The 22,588-nt window shown below is 40.4% G+C and overlaps 1 pseudogene; it reads right to left on the minus strand.

Annotated features, from left to right (window-relative positions):
• Window positions 1–8,118: 8,118 nt before the first annotated feature.
• LOC105610344 (endogenous retrovirus group PABLB member 1 Env polyprotein-like) lies at window positions 8,119–10,522 on the minus strand (annotated as a pseudogene).
• Window positions 10,523–22,588: the final 12,066 nt, after the last annotated feature.

A 22,588-nucleotide genomic window follows, 5' to 3' on the forward strand; every position in this document is an offset into this window, starting at 1 on the left:
GCTAAGCCACCTGGGAAGCCCTATATATATATATATATATATATATGCTGCTGCTGCTGCTGCTGTTGCTAAGTCGCTTCAGTCGTGTCTGACTCTGTGTGACCCCGTAGACGGCAGCCCACCAGGCTCCCCCGTCCCCGGGATTCTCCAGACAAGAGTACTGGAGTGGGCCGCCATTTCCTTGCTATAGTGGCAGAGAATGTAAAAAAAAAGAATCTACACGTTATATATATATATAGCGGAGAAGGCAACGGCACCCCACTCCAGTACTCTTGCCTGGAAAATCCCATGGACGGAGGAGCCTGGGGGGCTGCAGTCCATGGGGTCTCAAAGAGTCAGACACGACTGAGCAACTTCACTTTCACTTTTCACTTTCATGCATTAGAGAAGGACATGGCGGCCCACTCCAGTACTCTTGCCTGGAGAATCCCGGGGACGGGGAAGCCTGGCGGGCTGCCGTCTACGGGCTCGCACAGAGTCAGACACGACTGAAGCGACTTAGCAGCAGCAGCAGCAGCAGCAGCAGCCACTATAGATTATAAGAGATTGAGTAGGGACTTTTCTAGTGGTCCAGTGCTTAAGAATCCATCTTTCAGTGAAGGGGATGTGGGTTCAGTGCCTGGCAGGGGAATTAGGGTGTCACATGCCATGGAGCAACTAAGCCCACTCACTGAAACACCAAGGCCTCCCACAGCAACTAAAGACCACGCGAGCCACAACTGAGATGTGAGGCAGCCAAGTTTAAAAAAACAAAGATATTGAGTGTAGTTCCTCTGCTATATAGTTGATCCTTGTTGGTTATCTGTTTTATGTATAGTAGTTTGTATGCATGCCTGCATGCTCAGTAGCTGAATCACATCTGACTCTTTGCAGCCCCATGGACTGTAGCCCACCAGGTTCCTCTGTCCGTGGGATTTACCAGGCAAGAATACTGGAATGGATTGCCATTTCCTTTCCGGGGAACCTTCCTGACCCAGGGATTGAGCCCATATCTCTTGCATCTCCTGCCTTAACAGGTGAATTCTTCACCACAAGCGCCACCTGGGAAGCCCTAATAGTACATATATCTTAACACTAAACTGCTAATTTATCCCTTCCCCTCCTTCTCCTCATTAGTCATAAGTTTGTTTTCTATGTCTGTGACTCTGCTTGTTTTTAAGTAAGTTCATTCGTATAATTTTATTTTAGATTCCTCATAGAAGCAGTATCATACGATATTTGTCTTTGTCTGGCTTGCTTCACTTAGTATGATAATTTCTAGGTCCCTCTATGTCAATCAACAAAGCATTTCAGTAGAAAAGTAAAGCAAGGTAAAATGTTTGCCAGCTGTTTACCATCTAAACGCTAATACATGTAATATAATGTTTTGTGAAGTGATTGTTGTTTTTTCAATGTCTCTGCATAGCAAATTTCTGCAAAGGAATTTAGTTAAATTTTATTGCAAATTGTGGCCTAGGGAGATAAAATGATGTATGTAAAGGGAAAACAAAGATAGTGTTAGAACAGATATCAGAAACCAGGCCTTCTAATTCCTAAGCTGGTGCATGCACCAAAATGTATGGCACTTGACATAGGTTCCAGGCTGTCAATCCAAAAATCCCTAGATGGTTTTGAAAAACATTAGCATTGGAAGTCTCAGAACGGTCATTAAAGTTGCATTTCATTTACTTACTTAATCATATAACAGATAAAAATCTCAAGGCCTCCATCTTGGACCCATGCATTAGGACAGAATTAGAGTATCTTATCCTGAAATAAATTCATTTGTTTTTAAGCAGATGACACATCTAAGTTCAACAAATGCTATTCTTCTAAACAGAGTGGCTAGAGAAACATACACCGGGCTGATTTTTTAAAACATAAATTTGGGTTGATTTTAGCACAGATAGGAAATCCTCACTACAATTCTTTCCTGGCAAAACCACTATCTGGAAATTGATTACTAAGTAGAATTCCCTTAAAGACCTACTAAATGATGACCAAGCAGGTTTTCAAGTGAAGTCAAAATAAAAGGATACTATAAGAAAATTAGTTCTTCTTCCATAGTTAAGTTTATCCTTGGAGCCCTCCCACTTTCCATTAAGTGCCCTTTCCTCTGCCTCCCAAGAAATCAATATGCTCAAGTGATTTTTACCTAATACAGAGTCGATTATTAACCCATGAAAGTCTAAACATTACAACTCTAGCATGATCTACATCTTAATAATAATTGGAAGCTGTATAATAACTAAATAAAGAGTTCCTAAATTTGCTGTTTGAGACCTGACTAAGTGTCATGGGAAGTGCATTTGTTTAAAAGTCATAGTTAGCATCCTTCAAATGATGTAACCTGCTGCCTACTCATCAGTTCAGTTCAGTCGCTCAGCCATGCCTGACTCTTAAAAATGTTTTAAATTTGGAGAACACATAGAAAGTGTGAGCAAAGAACAGAGACAGGAAAATCAGACTTTAATCAGTAAAATATACAGGCTATATCTTAACACGTTCCACTGATATAGGTTTTATAACTTTATGAAACATTTTTACTATTTCATCTTCCTATCAACTCTGTGAGGGGAATTAGAAAACAGACATGTGCTAAGGAGGAGGTGGGAGCTCCAGGGAGTAATTATTATTCCCATTTTATAGCTGGTGAAACTGAGACTCAGTTTCATGTTCAACAAGCTTATACTGGTAATTTGTACAATCTCATATTCAGTACTTTTACATACATTGTCACTAAACCGTCACAAGAATTTTTAAAGTAAGCATTATTATCTCTATTTTATAGATGCAACAGTGGAAGCAGAGTTAAAAGACCTCTTTAAGAACATAACATATGGCTGGATCTTACCTCCTTTAACCAAATCCATTCATAATCCTCTTGGATCTTCCAAATACCACTTCATGGACCTATAGTCATGCCATTTGCTGTTTGCTAATGAGTTAACAGAGGATTTTAAATCTCCTGACCTTACAAACAATGTTCTTTATACTACACTTTGTCAAAACAACGACAAATACCCCAGTGAAAGAGAAGAACTTAATTAGGCTGCTTGCTTGCAAGAGGGCAAATATCTGGAAATTTTAAACCAGTTGGGTGGCTGAGTGAATCTTTTATATATCACCTAATGTGAAAAGTGAGCTTATATCTATTATATATAGAACTGTAACAACAGAGAAAAATATAACCAGAATAAACCAAAATAAAGCAAAGTCAAGAGCCATTTTGATGTTGTAGCAGAAAGAGATGAAAAATATCATGTAGCTGAGATTGAATATACAATACTTTTTGCCAACGTGTTTACTATGTAAATAAACAAACTAAAGGCCACATAAACATCTATTACAATATTAGAATTGATAAACAATATTTAAACTCCAACTCCTACATCCTCTGTCCACAATATAATTTCTACCAAAAACAAAAGAGGAGCCTCACGAAGGCCTGAGCTATACTAACAGAGATGAATAAACAGGGGAAATAACCAGCCTTCAAAAACTAATCCTGCTTAGTTCTCTCAAGGATTGTTTTCTCGTTTTATTTTAATGACTACTTAATCAAGATGAATTAATTTTTCCCTGAAATGGTCCAAAAAGTCAGGATTGAAATTAAAGCAATTTCAGATCAACTGGAGACTATTTTAAGGGTTGGAAATCTTAATAAATATGATTGATAAAATGACAATTTCTGCAGCTGTTGAAGTAAAGAAGAATATGAAAACAATTTAAACAAAATGTGTGTTTAGGGCTTTCAAATGACAAAACATCCCCCTGCAGTAAATTGTGGAATGGCCAACTCTTGGGTTTATGATGCCTACTTACTGTGACTCCAGGGAGCTCCAAGTTCTCCTAAAGGATGCAATGAAGCCCTCAAAACATTCTTGAAATGAAATTAATGTTGAGATGCAATCTGTGGTAATAATATGAAATCAGAAAACAAAGAAATCATGGAAATAGAATACAATTCTATCACTTAGCACACTACTGAATATATAGCTATTGCCAATTTGAATAATTATTGATAAAGATATTGAAATTTCAAAAACACTTAGGTACATCTAGGCAATATCAGAAATACTACATTTCATTTCATGTAGTACTTACAGGAAACGTGTATTGACTATTCAAAATATTTTGTACTATGATCTGTTTGCAACGTATTATAACATCAAAAAGTGGGCCCATTTTTAGGAAGTGCACTGAGAGCCAAAGCTGCTGGGAAGTAAAAAGTCTGTTGAACATCACAGTTGGCAGAGTAATTCAACAGGAACTATACCATAGAGGTCCTGGTCTCTGACACCAGGCAGTCATAACAGAAAATTCTGGATATACCACAGGTTCATGCTTTTTCATCTAAGAGCCTCCCCAATATCTGTAAAAGAAAATTTTCCCATTTCCAAAATACATTTGGTAACAAAACCTAATCTAAATGGATATTTATAGGCTTTCTGTATGCTATTAGCAGTTACTATTCCTCTATTAGTGTTTAACTACTGTGTGTATCAAGATTATACTAGAGTGTCCCATAGGATAAAGCATATATGCTGTATAGGCTTTCTGAAAGCTGGACAATTTTGAGTTCCTAAACATATTGCTCCACAAAGGTTTGTAGTAAAGGGCAGGTCTTTTCTCTTTGTACTTGTGTTTATGAACACTCTGACCTTGGATAAGCAGCTCTACTTGCCTCTGGGATAATGATACCTTTACAGGATGTGGGGAAAATAAACAAGGTCATGTTGAAAAGTGGTTGGGACACACTGTGTATTGATTACATGGTAGCTAATATCAACTGAATGCTGGAAAGTGGCGGCCAATTGTACTGCTTTCCTCCAAGGACAGAAATGCTTGTCTTTCTTCATATAAACTCTATTTCTTGAATTCCTGCATTATGTTTTGGATATACAATATGAACCTCACTGTTGAAAAGTAGAAGAGAGTATGTGTACAATTCATGCCTTGAGAGTACACGGAAAGGACATTTTGCAGCACATAATTTGGGAATCCAGAAATGAGATCCTGAAAGTTCTGCCTGAGCTGAGTTTTGAAGGAAAAGTAGGAAGTAAAGAATAAGCTAGATGTGGAAAAGTCACATCACTTTTCAAGCATTGACCGATATCAGCACTCTCTCTGAGATGGAAAGTAAACTGGAATTAGGGTGACCAACATTCCTGGTTCACTACGGACTACCCTCGGAAACCCCGCTGTGCTGGGCAAACAGAAAGGATCGGTCATCCAATGTGGATGGAGGATACAACGAAAGAGAAATCAGGCTGGAATCATAGGTAAGAGGCAGTTTATATTTATACTTTTATTCAATGTTTGAATAAAGGTACATGGCCAGAGGAAGGATGAGCCCTCCTGGGGCCTAAAGTGAGAGACGTTAAGTACCAAGTAAGTGAGAGGCACTAGTGTTAGTACCGTAAATCATCACTGGAATGCTAGTTCAGTTCAGTTGCTCAGTTGTGTCCGACTTTTTGCGACCCCATGAACTGCAGCACACCTGGCCTCCCTGTCCATCACCAACTCCTGGAGTCCACCCAAACCCATGTCCATTGAGTCAGTGATGCCATCCAACCATCTCATCCTCTGTCGTCCCCTTCTCCTCCTGCCCTCAGTCTTTCCCAGCATCAGGGTCTTTTCCAATGAGTTAGCTCTTCACATCAGGTGGCCAAAATATTGGAGTTTCAGCTTCAACATCAGTCCTTCCAATGAACACCCAGGACTGATCTCCTTTAGGATGGACTGGTTGGATCTCCTCACAGTCCATGGGACTCTCAAGAGTCTTCTCCAGCACCACAGTTCCAAAGAATCAATTCTTCAGGGCTCAGCTTTCTTTATAGGTCATTGCTAATTGGAAACCAAACTGCCAGGGAGAAAGAAAGTAGTCGTACTGACTACAGATTTCAAGGGAAGGGCTGAGAGAAAAACAGTCACCTTAAGCGAAAGAAAATATTTGAAAGATAATAAGAATTAAAGATTTTAAAATTTAAAAAATAAAACACTAAAAAAAATTAAAATTAAAATTAAAAAAAAAAAGAAAACACATTACCTGTCACAGATTGGCTTCATTGCTGAATCTCTCATCTAAAATGAGTGATTTTGAAATGACACCATAGTTTTCTTTAAAAAAAAAAAAAGATTTTAAGTTCATTTGTTCTATGGATTTCTGTGCAAAAGTAATTGTATGGTGAATACTTGTACTACATATTATTTTTGCTTATGGTATGTAGAAATTTGATTGCTGACACAAGTAAGAAATAAGAACTACACTTATTCAAAAACATCAAGAGATATCAGGGATCAGAATCAGGAAATAAACTAAGCATCCCATGTTGAATTCTATGCCTGAGGAGACCACAGCACTCATTAGAAACATAATCCAAATTTTCCTCAAGGGAAAGAAGCTTCAGTGTCAAATCACAAGGTCATAGATGAACCTGGCAGATTTCTGGAAATGGGCTTGCCAGGTTTAACCTGTTTTACCGCTGGAAACAACTAAGACTGCATACTCAGTGTTACTAGGCAGAATTTATCATGGAAAGTTCTATTGACCTGAAAACCACAATTCACACAAGATGCGTGGTGATAGGAAGTGATAATGGGTGCAGACACTTCACATAGACTTGCTTTACTCTCTCTCCTTTGCCTGGAATGAAAATCCTCCCCTTCGTTTTTACTTTAACTTAAATAATTCTAAAACCACATATTTCCTTGAAATCCTCAAGAATGTCTCTTATGCAGGAATGTTTCCATGTAAAGGTTAGACAAACAAACAAAAAAGGAAGTGAGATGGTGGCATGAACCCTAGAAGATGAGAGAATGAGATGCATTGGGCCCAAACTACTAAGGATTCTTTCACCAGCTAAGGAGTATAGATTTTCCATCTGTTTTGGGAAGTCAACTAAGGATTTAAAGCAGGACCATAATGATTACCTGAGTTAGGGAGGTAGCAGAGGAAAACAGAGAGGAAAGGATTAATTTGGAAGACATTAGGGCAATAGAATCAATAGGAACAAGAAGCTGCCTGCATGTGAAGAAGAAAGTGAATGCTTATTACAGGTTCTGAGGTTGAATGACTAGAAAGGTGTCTAGTCTCTTTGAAAGGAAGAGCTGAATTAATTTAGAGATATATTGTATTAGTTGTTGTTGTTGTTGTTTTTTTTTTCTCATTGAACTTTAAATTGTTAGCAACTATGGGACTCATTAAAGTTCCCCCCCGCCCTTCAATAACAAAGAATAATGGCTTTCAACTGTAAGTGGTAAATTAGAAATCCCTAGGTACTTTAAAAGGCGCTTACTCCTTGGAAGGAAAGTTATGACCAACCTAGAAAGCATATTCAAAAGCAGAGACATTACTTTGCCAACAAAAGTCCATCTAGTCAAGGCTATGGTTTTTCCAGTGGTCATGTATGGATGTGAGAGTTGGACTGTGAAGAAAGCTGAGCACCGAAGAATTGATGCTTTTGAACTGTGGTGTTGGAGAAGACTCTTGAGAGTCCCTTGGACTGCAAGGAGATCCAACCAGTCCATCCTAAAGGAAATCAGTCCTGGGTGTTCATTGGAAGGACTGATGCTGAAGCTGAAAGTCCAGTACTTTGGCCACCTCATGCGAAGTGTTGACTCATTGGAAAAGACCCTGATGCTGGGAGGGATTGGGGGCAGGAGGAGAAGGGGAGAACAGATGATGAGGCGGTTGGATGGCATCAACTGTTATAGCCACGCATTCCAGGAAAAAAACTCACTCAGAAGGACAATGCAGATAGTGGAGTGCAGTTTATTACACCGGTGGGCCCAAGGCAGAGTTTCCTCTTAGCCAAGGACCCCGACCAGCATTTGGGAAAATCTTTTATACCCTATGTGTACGTGTTTGAACCCACCACTCCAAATTCCTTGAGACTTACATAAACCAAGGAAAATACAATCCCAATAACCCCATCATTCATGTGCTATGTGCTCAGTCAAACAATTAGCCAATAATCAATAAACCCAAGGTTATACTCTGATTAATACAGAAAAATTTATGGCCTTTTGGAAGGGGTGATTAGTATATGTTTTCTCTTAGGCCATGAGTAACCTAGATTTGATCTTCAAGGTTCCCCTGTCTGGAGGGGTTCTTATCCTTCTGTTTTTGTTTTCATAGGCACTACACACAGAGTTCAGAGTCCATTGGAAAGGTGGCCGAGCATGATCAGCATGAACAGGCCTAAGATGGAGTCCAGGCCCTATGAATTCCTTCTTCATTCCCCCCTCTTGATGCTCTCAACTCATATTATGAGCATCATTCATAGGGGTATATTGCACCCTGGCTCTCCAATCACAAATTTGGGAGAATGACATCAACCTTTGGGTTACAGAGTTCATAATACATTGTAAAATTCAGGGTCCACAAAGTGGAACTATCAAGACAACTACAACAGTGGTAAATATAGTTTTCCACCAATCACCCTTCACCCAAGATAGGACCAAAGTCCAGAAAGGAATGTTTTCATTTTACATTGCTTTTACCTGGTTTTTCATGTCATCTAAAGCAGTTGATACCTTTCCAGATAAGTCAGGAATGTATACACAACATTCACCCTTTATTATAGCACAGGTCCCTCCTTGAGCAGCTGTGAGTGTGTCCAAAGCCATTCTATTATGAATTACTGCTTTCCTTATTTGGATTTGCTCTTCATTTAAGGCTGGGATGGCTTTAGTTCTATCTAGGAGGGCCTGTTTTGTGAAATTAGTCAAGGCCTCTACTTTAGTCATGATATCTGTTGTCCCTATAGAGGGTACGAATAAGGCAGCAATATACTCATACCATACTCATACGGATCTTGTCCACCTAGCATGTAAACAAGGTAGATTTACCAGGGCTACTGGGGTAGATTCACAACAAGTAGGTTAGGCTTTTGTTACACTGGCATTTATATCAAATGTAACCCCGTGACCTGACTCTATTGACTGCAGGTCTTACACCAAGAGAGCAAGGAGAGGTTATGATTGACAAGAGAGAGGAAAGTCTCTTTTTGTCATCCCAGAAAAGAGCAAAGTGGTTTAAAATCTCCTTGGCAGAGTGGTGACACCCACCAAGGAAGTCCCTCCATCACTGACAGAGGCACAGCCCTACACACCCAGCAGTTGGAAGTGTTGTGGAAGTCTATGAAGGAATGTGACCATGAGATGAAAACATTGTCCTGAGTTGAAACGGAAGTTAAATTCAAAATCACATTGATGAGGCCAAGCAGTGGGAGTTGATTGTGCGGCTTCATCCTGAAGGGGCTCATCCAGGATCTTCTTTTCTTCCTTCTTAAGGATGATCTTAGTCTCTCAAGGGTCAGCGGGGTGCCTCTGTGCAGCCCACTCAGCATTTTTTGGGTCTGCGTGGTACGTTCTCTTCACCCTCGTATGATGGATCCAAGGGACGATACCTGCAACTTTAACTGCAGTAGGGGTAGTTAGAATAACATAAGGGCCCTTTCACCAAGGGGCTAGCAAATCATGTTTCCAATCTTTGGCCCATACTTGGTCATCAAGCGTAAACTCATGAATCTGTTCCCCAAGGGGGAACAGCACCCTTTTCTTGTTCAAACTTAGTTACCCCATTTATTACCTTACCCAGTTCCATCTGCTGTGAAATCCTATTCCCCCTTACCTGAGGCAAATTTGTTGACACCTGTTTTATTATGGGAGGGGGCCTCCCATTCACAATTTCATATGAAGAATAGCCTTGGGACTGTGGCGTCATCCTGAGTCTGAGCAGAGCCGTTGGAAGCAAGTCCACCCAGGAGCAGTCAGTCTCTATGTTCCACTTGGAGAGTCTCTTTAATGTCTGGTTGGTTCACTCCACCATCTCAGAACTCTGGGCCTATATGCAGTGCGCAGTTTCCATTTGATGTTTAAAGTTTTGCTTACTTGTTGTACTAAATCAGCTACAAAAGCTGGGTCATTGTCTGAACCAATGCTGGTAGGAAGTCAAATCTGGGAACTATTTCCCTAAGCAGGCACTGGGCTACTTCTGATGCTCTTTCAGTCCAGGTAGGAAAAGCTTCTACCCATCCTGAGAACGTACATACCATGATCAGCAGGTAATGGTAGTGTCGGTGAAGTTGCATTTCAGTGAAGTCCACTCCCAGGTGTTCAAAGGGCAGCATGCCTTTCCGCTAAATACCCAGAGGTTTTTGTCTGAATACCTGAGAGGCAGCATTAACCTGTGAGCAGGCAGCATGGCCTAGGTGGGTCGCTTGGTGTGTTTGGCTTCCCAGAGTGTGTGCCAGCTCCTCTGGTACCAATAATTTGCCACTTGGCAATTCCCACCATCCCTTTTCAGTCTTGATGGCCCCTTCCACTTTGGCTAACCTGGCAGCCCTTGTCCTTGTTTTATCAGGCTAGTGCCATCAGTATATAGGACCCAACTAGGGTCTGGAACCTTGTGTCCTGCTTTAAAACAAACCCCAGCTACCTTACTTCCTCCTTGCAGATCTGTGCCTCCTTCTTCAACACCCGGTAACTTGCTTCCATCAGCAGCTGGAGCAGTGCTTTTGTCCTTTCCCAGCATTTTTCCTTGGTCTTGGTGGCCAGCAGCAGGTCATCCCCATATTGTAGGAGCCAACATCCACACTCTTCCAGATGGAATGAGTTCAGGTCAGAAGCAAGGCTTCCCCAAAGATGGCTGGAGAGTTCTTAAACCCTTGTGGGGGAGTCCAGATGAGCTGTTGCTTGGTGCCCCCGACTGGATCTTCCCATTCAAAGGCAAAGATGGGCTGTGACGCTGGGGCGAGGCGTGCACAGAAGAAGCCATCCTTGAGATCTAGGCAAGTATAAACTTTAGTCCTCAGCGGGAGGAGGCTAAATAAGGTATAGGGGTTTGGAATAGTGGGGTGTAAAGTCACAGCAGCCTGGTTGACTAGCCTGAGATCCTGTACAGGCCTATAGTCCTGTCCTCCTTCCTTTTTGACTGGCAGGATCGGCGTATTCCAAGTAGACTGGCGCTCTACTAGAATGCCCGCTTGTTTCAACCTATTGATGTGGGGCAGTATGCCGGCCCAGGCCTCTATCAGTAGCGGGTACTGGTGCTTTCTAACTGGGATGGTGCCTGGTTTGAATTCTATTATCACTGGGGCTTGATGTCTAGCCAGCCTGGGGGCAAGGGGGCTTGTCTTTCACCCAGACCTCAGGGAATAATTGAGTTAGCTCTCTCTTATGCTCTTCCAGCTCACCTGGTTCTTCCTTTGGAGGCTCATGCGACCTCCACTCATCTTGGGGTGGTATTGAGAGAGAGAGATCAAATAAGTCATAGAGTCCATTCGCAAGGTGGGCCTTTTCTCAGGGGAGAAAGTCACTTGTGCTCCTAGTTTGGAGAGCACATCTCTTCCCAACAGGGGTACTGGGCACTCAGGAATGTAGAAGAATTCATGAATCACTTGGTGCCCCCCCCCCCCATCTGATGTTTTCTGGGCTGGCAAAATGATTTAATCATGCCTTCTCCTGATACCCCAGTTACAGAAGTCATCTTTTTGGACAGTGGTGCCACAGATTTTGTTGCTATCAGCAGTTCTGTTTCTGTACCCACCATGAAGTCCTTGCCTTAGGGCATTCATTCTTCCAGTGGCCAAAAGCTCGGCACCACACACACTGGTTTGGCTGTAATGGGGCCCGGGGCCTCCACTGGGACCGGTTGAAGGACTGTCCTGTCCCTGGGGCAGAGGAGGTTTTCTGGAGGGCCTGAGATAGACTTTCCCAGAGCAGCAGCTAGCATTGCAAATCTCTTGTCTGTTCTCTTTCATTCCCTCCGGCTCTCTGGCAGAGAGCAGCCTCTGCTTAATTCCAACGTCTCCCTCCCCTTCTAGTCAGTACTCACCAGGAGAGATGGTATAGCTTGGGCAGTTCAGCTGGAGCCGGATCCTGGAAGTGTTGGCCAGAGGCTTCTGTCCCCGGGATCGGAGCCTGCCGAGGTGGCGGCTCTACGACCTCGGGGAGAGCTGGCGGAGGAGCAGCGGCTGCTGCAGGACTTCACCTGGCCCTGGATTGGGCAGTAAGGTGGCCTCAGTCCTGGTGGAGCACTGGGAGGCAGGAGCGTCATTATCCAGTATGGAGGAGGGGTCACGTCCACCCGTCCAAATCCTGTAGAATTTCCTTTTCTATCATCAGTCAACTTTTGTGCCATTAATATTTTTCCCTTTCCCTTCTGGATACAGAACCTTGTCCAAGTAGGAGGGTCGTGAGCTAACCCTGACCATGAGTCAATATATGGATATTGATCCAGGTGCCCCGGCTCTCCTGCTGTGAAGACTGCTTCCAGTATTTTTAGGTTCATGGTGCTCTCTGGTGGCCGTCCTACTCCCATACGGGGCCATTCAACCTCACAGAGTATGTGGAGGCGGTTAGGCTTCATTTTCACCCCATAGTCTCCTCCTAATCCCTTCTTAAAATTTGTAATCATGCACTCCAATACAGTCGCCTTAGATTCACTTCCTCCCATCTTGCTTAACTTCTCAGACCTCCTACTTTTCCTTTTCATTCTGTCTACGAAGTTCTCAGTACCCTATGTACTTCTGATATTTCCACTCAATGACACTTAAATTGCCATTCTGCCTCCTTCCTAATTGGGGTGAGAAGAGCCTTACCTGCCAGATCCCAGAGGGAGAAGGGGGATCGGTGTGCCTTCACCTGCCGGTAAGCACAGCCAAACCAGAACACCATGTAGTCCAAGACTGTTTCTCCCTTAAAGTCCATTCTGCCTTGGTGGGTTTGTTCAGGTGTGGATGAAAAGACAGATGGGTTAAATATACCATGTCCCAGGCCATCTTTGGGAAAGCCAATTCATACTCACTTATTTATCCCCTTCCTTCTAGGCTAACAATTCTGAGGGGGTCAAGAATTTCACAGCAGATGGGACACCTCCTGGAGGAGGGCAGAATACGAGCATACAAGGACCAGTTTCCTATCCTAAAAATCCCCTGGTGATCACTGGTAATAATTTTTCCTGAGGCAGCATGGACACACCTCCTAAATGACCTTTACAAATTTCCTTCCTAAACTGTAGCACACTCGTCGACCTGTGTACCAAGCAATTGCTGCTGCCTGCCTATTCCAGGCCCCTGTGGGTCCGTGCCTCTTCTAGTCCCTCCCAGGGGTGTGATCAGGCCCCCTCTTCCACCCTGCCGGATGGGTTCCTCCCCACCTGAGCGCTCAGTTCCCTTGCTGTCGTTCACTACCTGCCAAAGCGAAGAAACCAGGCGTTGAAAGGCTGAATTCTTCCAGAGTGGTGAGGCACCTTCCCCCATCTAGGAGATTCAAGCCACAAAGCCTTGGGGTGGACTCAAATGAGACCTGTCTCCTCAAAGAGAGGAGTTTCCCAGCCAATGCACCAAATGTTGTAGCCACACATTCCGGGAAACAAACTCACTCAGAAGGACAATGCAGATAGTGGAGTGCAGTTTATTACACCGGTGGGCCCAAGGCAGAGTCTCCTCTTAGCCAAGGACCCCGACCAGCATTTGGGAAAATCTTTTATACCCTATGTGTACGTGTCTGAACCCACCACTCCAAATTCCTTGAGACTTACATAAACCAAGGAAAATACAATCCCAATAACCCCATCATTCACATGCTATGTGCTCAAACAGTCAAACAATTAGCCAATAATCAATAAATCCGAGGTTACACTCCGATTGATGCAGAAAAACTTATGGCCTGTCAGAGAAAGGGGTGATTAGTGTATGTTTTCTCTTAGGCAATGAGTAACTTAGATATGATCTTCAAGGTTCCCCTGTCTGGAGGGGGTCTTATCCTTCTGTTGTTTTCATAGGCACTAAACACGGAGTTCAGAGTCCACTGGAAAGGTGGCCGAGCATGATCAGCCTGAACAGGCCTAAGATGGAATCCAGGCCCTATGAATTCCTTTTTCACAACGACTCGATGGACATGAGTTTGAGTAAACTCCAGGAGTTGATGATGGACAGGGAGACCTGTCGTGCTGAGATTCACAAAGAGTCGAATATGAGTGAGCGACTGAACTGAACTGAACTGAAGTACTTTGAGGTGGGGGGGAGGGGGTGGTGGAATATAGATTCCTGTGCCCAAATCCCAGAGATTCTATTTTAGAAATTTGTTGAGGGCTCCGGAAATCTGTATGAAAAACAAGACAAAAATATCCCCAGATGATTCTGATATGCACTCAGTTCTGGGAAACACAGCTAGAATGCCTTTGCCTAAACACTTCAAAAATGTAGAGGAATTTTAAGTGAATAAGAATGCAGAATGATATAAAATTAAATTAGCAACAAAGCAGTGGGTGTTGGTAAGATTTCAGCGTGAGGGCATAATTTTGTAAGAAAAATAAGTATATTTTTCTTAACACACATAGAGGTCTAATTTAATTTAGTTTCCATTACTTTTTTTATTTTTAGTTTGGGGCAAAAATCTATTGATTGTTTCCTTACTACCCTTTGTAGTTTTAAATACCTAACTCTGTAAATGAACCTAGACTTTTTATTCCAGCTTGCATGAAATAGCTGGAGGCAATGTTTCTTCCTATCCTCTCTGTTCCACAAAGGTATTGCTTCGTTAAATGATCATTTTAGTAAAATGCTATTACTTAATATTTTTTGAAGACAAACAATATGCTAGGTGCTGACAAACTATAGTCATTTCACAGTAGATATAATATAGTTTTTTGTTTATTTCTTATTCATGCTCCAATTTAATTGTTCTCATTCCTTGCTTGTAAGTCAAGCAATCCTTCTCTTTGTGTTTACTCAAACATTTTCAAGACTTGTATCTCATTTATATTCACCATGAGACATTTTACACTTAAAAATATGATGATATGAAAATGGAATAAAACCACCTTTTAATTTCTTGGAACATGAGATGAAATATTAGGGAAAGGAGGGCAATTAGAAAAGACATTAAGAACAAATTATATTCATTAAATTCCTTGGCATTATTCCAAATGGAAATTCCTTTGATAAGAGAAGTCAATGTTATTATTACCCAAGAATGAAGAACTTTGGGGTGAATTCAGGGGAAATATTAAGTTTCAAAATGCTGAGGCATGTAGAAAAAAGTTTGTTCAAGAAGAAAAATTATTTCTTATGTCCACTGGATGCATCTACTGAGATATTAAATTTACCAACATCCTTTACTCTGGAAATTAACCAAGATTCTAGCAGGCACTATCCTCTTTTGCTAATATGTATGAGTCCATAGGGCAAAGAACTTGAAAAGGCTCTCAGGTTTCCAGAAACTCTGACAGGCTTGTGACAAGAGCAGTTAAATGCATAAAAGTAGAAAATGACCCATGCTCACCTCAGAGCTATTTCAAGCTTTTCAAGTATACATCCAAAATTACATCTATTGATCTTTATTTTCAGGGATAGAAGACACTAGCCTTTCAGAATTCCTTAAAATGTGTAGAGTATCTGTAAACAGCATCTTCTAGACAGAGTTTCTTTCTCAACAGAGTTCTAAAATGGACCAGGAGTTATTTTCACCTCTGACAATATGAACAAGCAGATAGATACTGTATTACACGGTTGCCACTGGTCATTAGTTTCTTCAGTCAGGATGACCGAGTAACCTGAGTCAAGTCTGAAGTCCAGGTCAAAGCCATCCAAATTCAGCATTCCCTATGACTTCCTCATTAACCTTGCACTCATAAGTTAACCCACAGCAGCATGGCCCAGCTGAGCCTATAAAGCATGGCCCATGCTCATTTCCAGACATGCTGAAGGAGTAGAGTCTATTATTTTTTTTATCTGAAGGAAGGTCAAGAGTAACCCCAATTGAAACCGGAGAGAAGAATGAATGGTATCAGTTTACTAGTTAGACTACAAGACTAGTTCTGACACCCTATGGAGAAGAAAGGGCAAAGAGTAAAGCTGACAGGACCATTTTAATGTCAGGGTGACACAGAAGAGCAGGGATGGAGTGAGAGGCTCATTCTTTTAATTCTGTGCAGAGTTCAACAGCAGTGATCTGTGCGTGCTCAGAGAACTGACCTTTTCACAGAAGTTGCATCAGTGGCTGAGGCAGAGGCCAAAAGTTCGAGGGCGGTAGCTTATGAAGCTGCCAAAACGGAACAACACAAAGCAAGATGGTATGTGATCGCTTGGGCCTCACCTCTGAGTGTTTCTAGACAGTTAGCTAGATTTAGTGCAGGAAGTGTGGTGTTGAGTAAAAGAAAAATGGTAAAAAGCCAGTGAGATATTTCATTATTACCTAAAACAAGTGAAGCCCAGGAACATTCAGATGATGGACTTTGTAGACATCATTTGACAATAATAAATAATTTCCCATTGGTAATCTTTAAATAAACTTTTTATTGTGTAGTAGTTTTAGTTCAGAATTCTGATATACTTCTCATTCAAGTTTCTCTAATGTTGACACCTTACATAAGTGTTGTGTTTATCAAAATTGAGAAAATAACATTGGCACATTACTATTAATTATACTACAGATTTTTTACAGGCAGCACCAGTTTCGCCACTAATGAACTTTTATTGTTCAAGGGTTCAATCCATAGTAGCACATTGAATTTAGAATTTTTTATATATAATTGCAAAGTAATTATATTAAAATGCATAGTGTGCGAGACATATTCTCTGCTTTTTCTACAGTCAACTTTCCTACAGTCAAATAGGAAAAATAAGCAAAAAAAAAAAAAAGTAACAGCTGTAATACTTTGTGATAAATGCTATGATCGTAGCAAGCACAGAGGACTGTAGACGTCCACAAAGACAGCTAAGCTATTCTAGGGGAAGAGGCGTAGATTCCAGAATCCTGAAAGGGAAAAAAGACTTAGAAGGCAGTTGAGAAGGTAGAAAAAGCTGTCTCAGGAAAAGGAAACATATGTTAGGTAAAGGTCTTTAAAAATTCACTCACCTATATACAAAATGGCTTTGGAAAACTGTTTTGAAAAATTCATAAAACACTATCTTTTTCATCCCCTTAAATTATGAAGACACAAAAATCAATCATTGAATGTGTCAGGTGTAGCTCTTGGTAAATTCATAGGCACTAGCCTTCTCTAGCCTAGTTTATCTTATGCTTTCTTGATTTGGATATATAATCCTGTGGTCCCAATTCTCAACTCTCTATTTTAATATATGTTTGTATATTATTTTAGTGTTAATAACCTATCACAACTATTTGAAGCCATAAATCCCTCAGATTCAACAACTTATTATGCATCTCCAAATGACTGATTTAACCCCATTTACCAATGGTCCTTCAATAAATACTGCTTAAGTGACTATTTTTCCTTTGGTACATTTGTGAAAAAGGCAATCTCTATGCATGTAGGTGTGTGTAAATTTTGGAGAGAGAGATTAAGTTCTTTGCTCTTTCTTTTGAGGAAGTACAGGGCTGATAATGATAAAGTGGAAGAAAAAAGACTGTGAGCCCATAAACAATAACTGACTTGAATCAAAGCAGAAAGTGTTTAGTCTACAAAGAAGTCAACTAACAATGCATTAATTCCATCCAAGCTCTCATTAAAATACAAATGAAGATATCCTTGTAATGCTTGTGTCATTGTTGTTCAATAAGTCGAGTCCAACTCTGTGACACCATGGACTACAGCATACCAGGCTTCCCTGTCCTTCACCATCTCCTGGAATCTGCTCAAACTCATGTCCATAGAGTCAGTGATGCCATGCAACCATCTCATCCTTTTTCATTCCCTTCTCCTCCTGCCTTCAATCTTTCCCAGCATCAGGGTCTTTTCCAGTGAGTCAGCTCTTTGCATCAGGTGGCCACAGTATTGGAGCTTCAACTTTAGCATGAGTCCTTCCAGTGAATATTCCTTTAGGATTGACTGGTTTGATCTTTTTACAGTCCAAGGGTCTCTCAAGAGTCTTCTCCATACCACAGTTCAAAAACATCAATTCTTTGGTGCTCAGCCTTCTTTATGTTCCAACTCTCATATCCACACATGACTACTGGAAAACCATAGCTTTGATTATACAGACCTTTGTTGCCAAAGTGATATCTTTGCTTTTTAATGTGCTATCTAGTTTTCTCATAGCTTTTTTTCTAAGGAGCAAGCATCTTTTAATTTCATGGCTACAGTCATTTTCTGCAGTGATTTTGGACCTCAAGAAAATACAGCTATAAATCAGTGATGCATTTGAAAGAAAGCATGGATACGTAGATGTACACATATATTTTATATTTTCAAACAACCTCAAAATAGCAACTCTACATGCACTTCTTGAAGACTACCAGTATTTCTCATTTGTTCTCCTCAACTGAAATAATTTTATTCAACTGTCAACAGCTATAAAGCACCTTAGATTTTCACATACTTGCAAGCTAAAAGTTAGCCTTTACAATTTCATGTATGCTGACAGAAGATATCAGACTTCTGTGTCAGAGATAAAGAGCATTATGTTAATTGCAGCAGTATTGGAAGAACATCTATATTATTGTGCAATTTTCCTGAGTTCCAGTTCCAAAATAGTGATGCAAAGAATATTAGATAACTAACTAGCCAGTGGATTGTATAATAGGAGAGCAACACTGAACTTAGGGAACCAAACTGTTTTATTGACTTACTTTTTTTTTCTTTTTAAAAATTTTATTTTTTTATGTTTGTATTTTATTTTATTTATTTGCTTGTTTTAAATTTATTTATTTTTAATAGAAATTTAATTATTTTAATTGGAGGCTAATTACTTTACAATATTGTATTGGTTTTGTCATGCAACGACATGAATCCACCACGGGTGTACAAAGTGTTCCCCATCCTGAACCCCCCTCCCACCGCCCTCCCCATCCCACCCCTCTGGGTCATCCCAGTGCACCAGCCCCGAGCACCCTGTCTCATGCATCAAACCTGGACCAGCGATCCATTTCACATATGATAATCTGCATGTTTCAATGCCATTCTCCCAAACCATTCCACCCTCACCCTCTCCCACAGAGTCCAAAAGATTGTTCCATACATCTGTGTCTCTTGCTGTCCCGCATACAGGGTTATCGTTACCATATTTCTAAATTCCATATATATGTGTTAGTATGCTGTATATTAGAGTATAGTTGCTTTGCAATGTTGAGTTATTTTCTACTGTACAGCAAATTGAATCAGCAATTTGAATAGCAATAATGCACAACTGTCCTTTGCTCTGGAGGGAGATATTATCTTTATCTTACTTGACATTAACCTTCATTTTATTCCAGAGGGAACACTATCTCTATCTACCAAAACTATCCACTATCTAAATATTATTTCAAACAGTCTAGAACAGCAAAAACAAGGTTAGTGCCTTACTCACAAAGCCTGCAAAAATCTGAGACTAGGGGGGAATTGTCTCCCCATGATAATGTTTGCCAGACATGCCTCTTACTGTTCTCCCATTTTCCTTGCTTATTTCTTCTTAAGCATACAACTTACAGCTTTATATATCAAGGCCAGACTCTCTATGGAGAGTAATGGAAGAGAAAAAATGTGTGCTTGTGTGTGCACAGGTGTGTACATATGTTAGGGTAAAATGACAATAGTCTGCTGCTGCTGCTGCTAAGTCACTTCAGTCGTGTCTGACTCTGTGTGACCCCATAGACGGCAGCCCACCAGGCTCCCCCGTCCATGGGATTCTTCAGGTAAGAACACTGGAGTGGGTTACCATTTCATTCTCCAAAGCATGAAAGTGAAAGTGAAGTCACTCAGTTGTGTCCGACTCTTGGCGACCCCATGGACTGTAACCTACCAGGCTCCTCCATCCATGGGATTTTCCAGGCAAGAGTACTGGAGTGGGGTGCCATTGCCTTCTCTGGACAATAGTCTAGGAATGCCCATAAACTATAATTTTGTATGAATCATAAGGAAAGAATACACATATCACAATTAACAAGTAGATACAAGTCTATACAATGTCTGGAGAGATTCTTGAAGAAAGTGTGTTTAGGAAAAAAATTGTAAAACACATTTTATCTGCTAAAAGACACAAATTAAAGGGGAGTGATTATAACATCTTCAGTTCAGTTCAGTTTAGTTCAGTCGCTCGGTCGTGTCCGACTCTTTGCGACCCCATGAATCGCAGCACACCAGACCTCCCTGTCCATCACCAACTCCTGGAGTTCACTCAGACTCACGCCCATCGAGTCAGTGATATCATCCAGCCATCTCATCCTCTGTCATCCCCTTCTCCTCCTGCCCTCAATCCCTCCCAGCATCAGAGTCTTTTCCAATGAGTCAACTCTTTGCATGAGGTGGCCAAAGTACAGGAGTTTCAGCTTTAGCATCATTCCTTCCAAAGAACTCCCAGGGCTGATCTCCTTCAGAATGGACTGGTTGGATCTCCTTGCAGTCCAAGGGACTCTCAAGAGTCTTCTCCAACACCACAGTTCAAAAGCATCAATTCTTCGGTGCTCAGCCTTCTTCACAGTCCAACTCTCACATCCATACATGACCACAGGAAAATCCATAGTCTTGACAAGACGGACCTTAGTCGGCAAAGTAATGTCTCTGCTTTCGAATATGCTATCTAAGTATGCTCATATGATCACCTCTATCTCTGAGATCAAAATTATATCAGAAAGTGAATTGAACAACAGACCTAGACTACAGTTCTCCAGTGCTGTGATCCAGCTCATACAAGACCCTATCATACATGAGGACAAACTGAACCCAGATCACTTGGTTTAATCCAGAGTTTGCCAGCCATTGAACCATGCTGTGTCTTTGTGTCCTCATATACAAAATAGCCGTGATAACAGTACATGGCCACTGGAGTCTTGGGAAGCAGATGCACCAATAACTGTGATGTGTTCTAAACACGCCTCCGTAGAATACATTTCAAGGCACACTAGCGGATCATCTTCTAAGCCAGCTTGTCTGATCATAGCACACCACCTCCATTATGCCTATAAAATCTCACCTACTCCACTCCTAGCTTTCTAGTAAATCTTTCTATACTTATTCTGATATTGCAAAATCTCAGCAGATTTATGTCTTGTGATTCCACAGTTTTGGAAGCTTTGTACCTGGAAAACATCCAGTATTTGGAAAAGGGTAAAATAATATCTGCGATGTTTGGTGGAGTTTAAAGTAACATTACCATCCCTCACTAAAACAGAACAATGTGTTTGTTTTTACTTAGAAATTCAATTCCAGTTTCTCAATAATTTAAGAGCTGTACTTTAAATTTTGTATTTTAAGCTTTTTAAGGTGGAATGTTTCAGTCATATAGAAAAGTGCAATTGATCATACAGTGAACCTTCAGTCAGTTTGAATTGCAAATAGAACCAAATTATTCCCCAGGTTACCACCCCGCCTCTCCCAATCCTCAGATCCCTAGCTCTATCCCAAGATACTTCCCATACTTCAAACTGTTTTGAAAGAAATCCCAGGCATCCTAATTATTTCCTCTCTATATATTTAAGCATGAGAATCACCTCTCATCTGATTAATTTCTTTTATGAACTGATTCAGACTATTCTATGTCTCTAGCAAAAGATCTTCAGTATTTAAAATTATACTTATATTTAAAAATAATGGCATTTATCTGATTTTATACGTTTCATGTATCTCTATTATATTGTCTGTTCCAATGTAATTTTTATTTTTAAACACCTTTATTGAGGTATAGTTGATGTAAAAAACTACTCATTTAACATATGTAATTTGGTAAGTTTGGACACATGCATACAACCATGAACATATTTCCGCAATATAGGTAACAAACATATCCATTACTTTCAAAATTTTACTCACACCTCCCCTTATCCATGTGGTAAGAACACTTAATATGAGATTTACCATTAAAAAAAATTAAGTACACAATAAGGTATTGTTAAATATAGATACTAATCTCTTTTGCATCTTATATAACCAAATATAGATCTCTTTTTCATCTTATATAACCAAAAATTTAGACCATGGAAAAACTTCCCATTTCCCCCTCACAAATGTCATTTTCTTCTCAGGTTCTTTGAGTTTGATTATTTCAGATACTCATATAACTGGAATTATGCAGTACTTGTCTTCCTGTGACTGGCTTATTTCACTTAGCATACTGCCTCCCAAGTTTGTTCACATTGTCACATTTGCAAGATTTCTTTCCCTTTTTTAAGGTTGATTAATATTTTCTTGCATGTGTATGTCACAGTTTTCATTCATTTTTCCATTAATGAACATTTAGATTGCTTTATATCTTATCTACTCTATCTATTATTGTGCTACATTGAACTTGAGATAGCAGATTATCTCTTTGAGATCCTGATTTCAATTCCTTTGAGTATATGCCCAGAAGTAGAATTGCTGGATTATATAGTAACTCTATTTTTCATTTTTTGAGGAAACTCCATACTGTTTTCAGTAGTGGTTGTATCATTTTACATCCCAACAACAGCTGCACAAGGATTCCATTCTTCATTTCCATAAGCAGATTTCCCAAACCAGAGAAGCACACAGATATAACAATAATGCTGATGTCAACAGGTTGTGCCTGACCACAGCTCAGATGAAGAGAGCATTATATATTTATGATATATGAGTAAACACCATATTTTTTCCTCCTGATAAAAGCATATTTTAGCAAAACTAAGGCCAAATAGATGATACATGAAAACTATCAAAATAAAAATTCCATAGTGGGATTTAAGAGTATACTAGTAAAAG

This window comes from Ovis aries, chromosome 10, assembly GCF_016772045.2.
Source record: "Ovis aries strain OAR_USU_Benz2616 breed Rambouillet chromosome 10, ARS-UI_Ramb_v3.0, whole genome shotgun sequence".
Taxonomy (NCBI): Eukaryota; Metazoa; Chordata; class Mammalia; order Artiodactyla; family Bovidae; genus Ovis; species Ovis aries.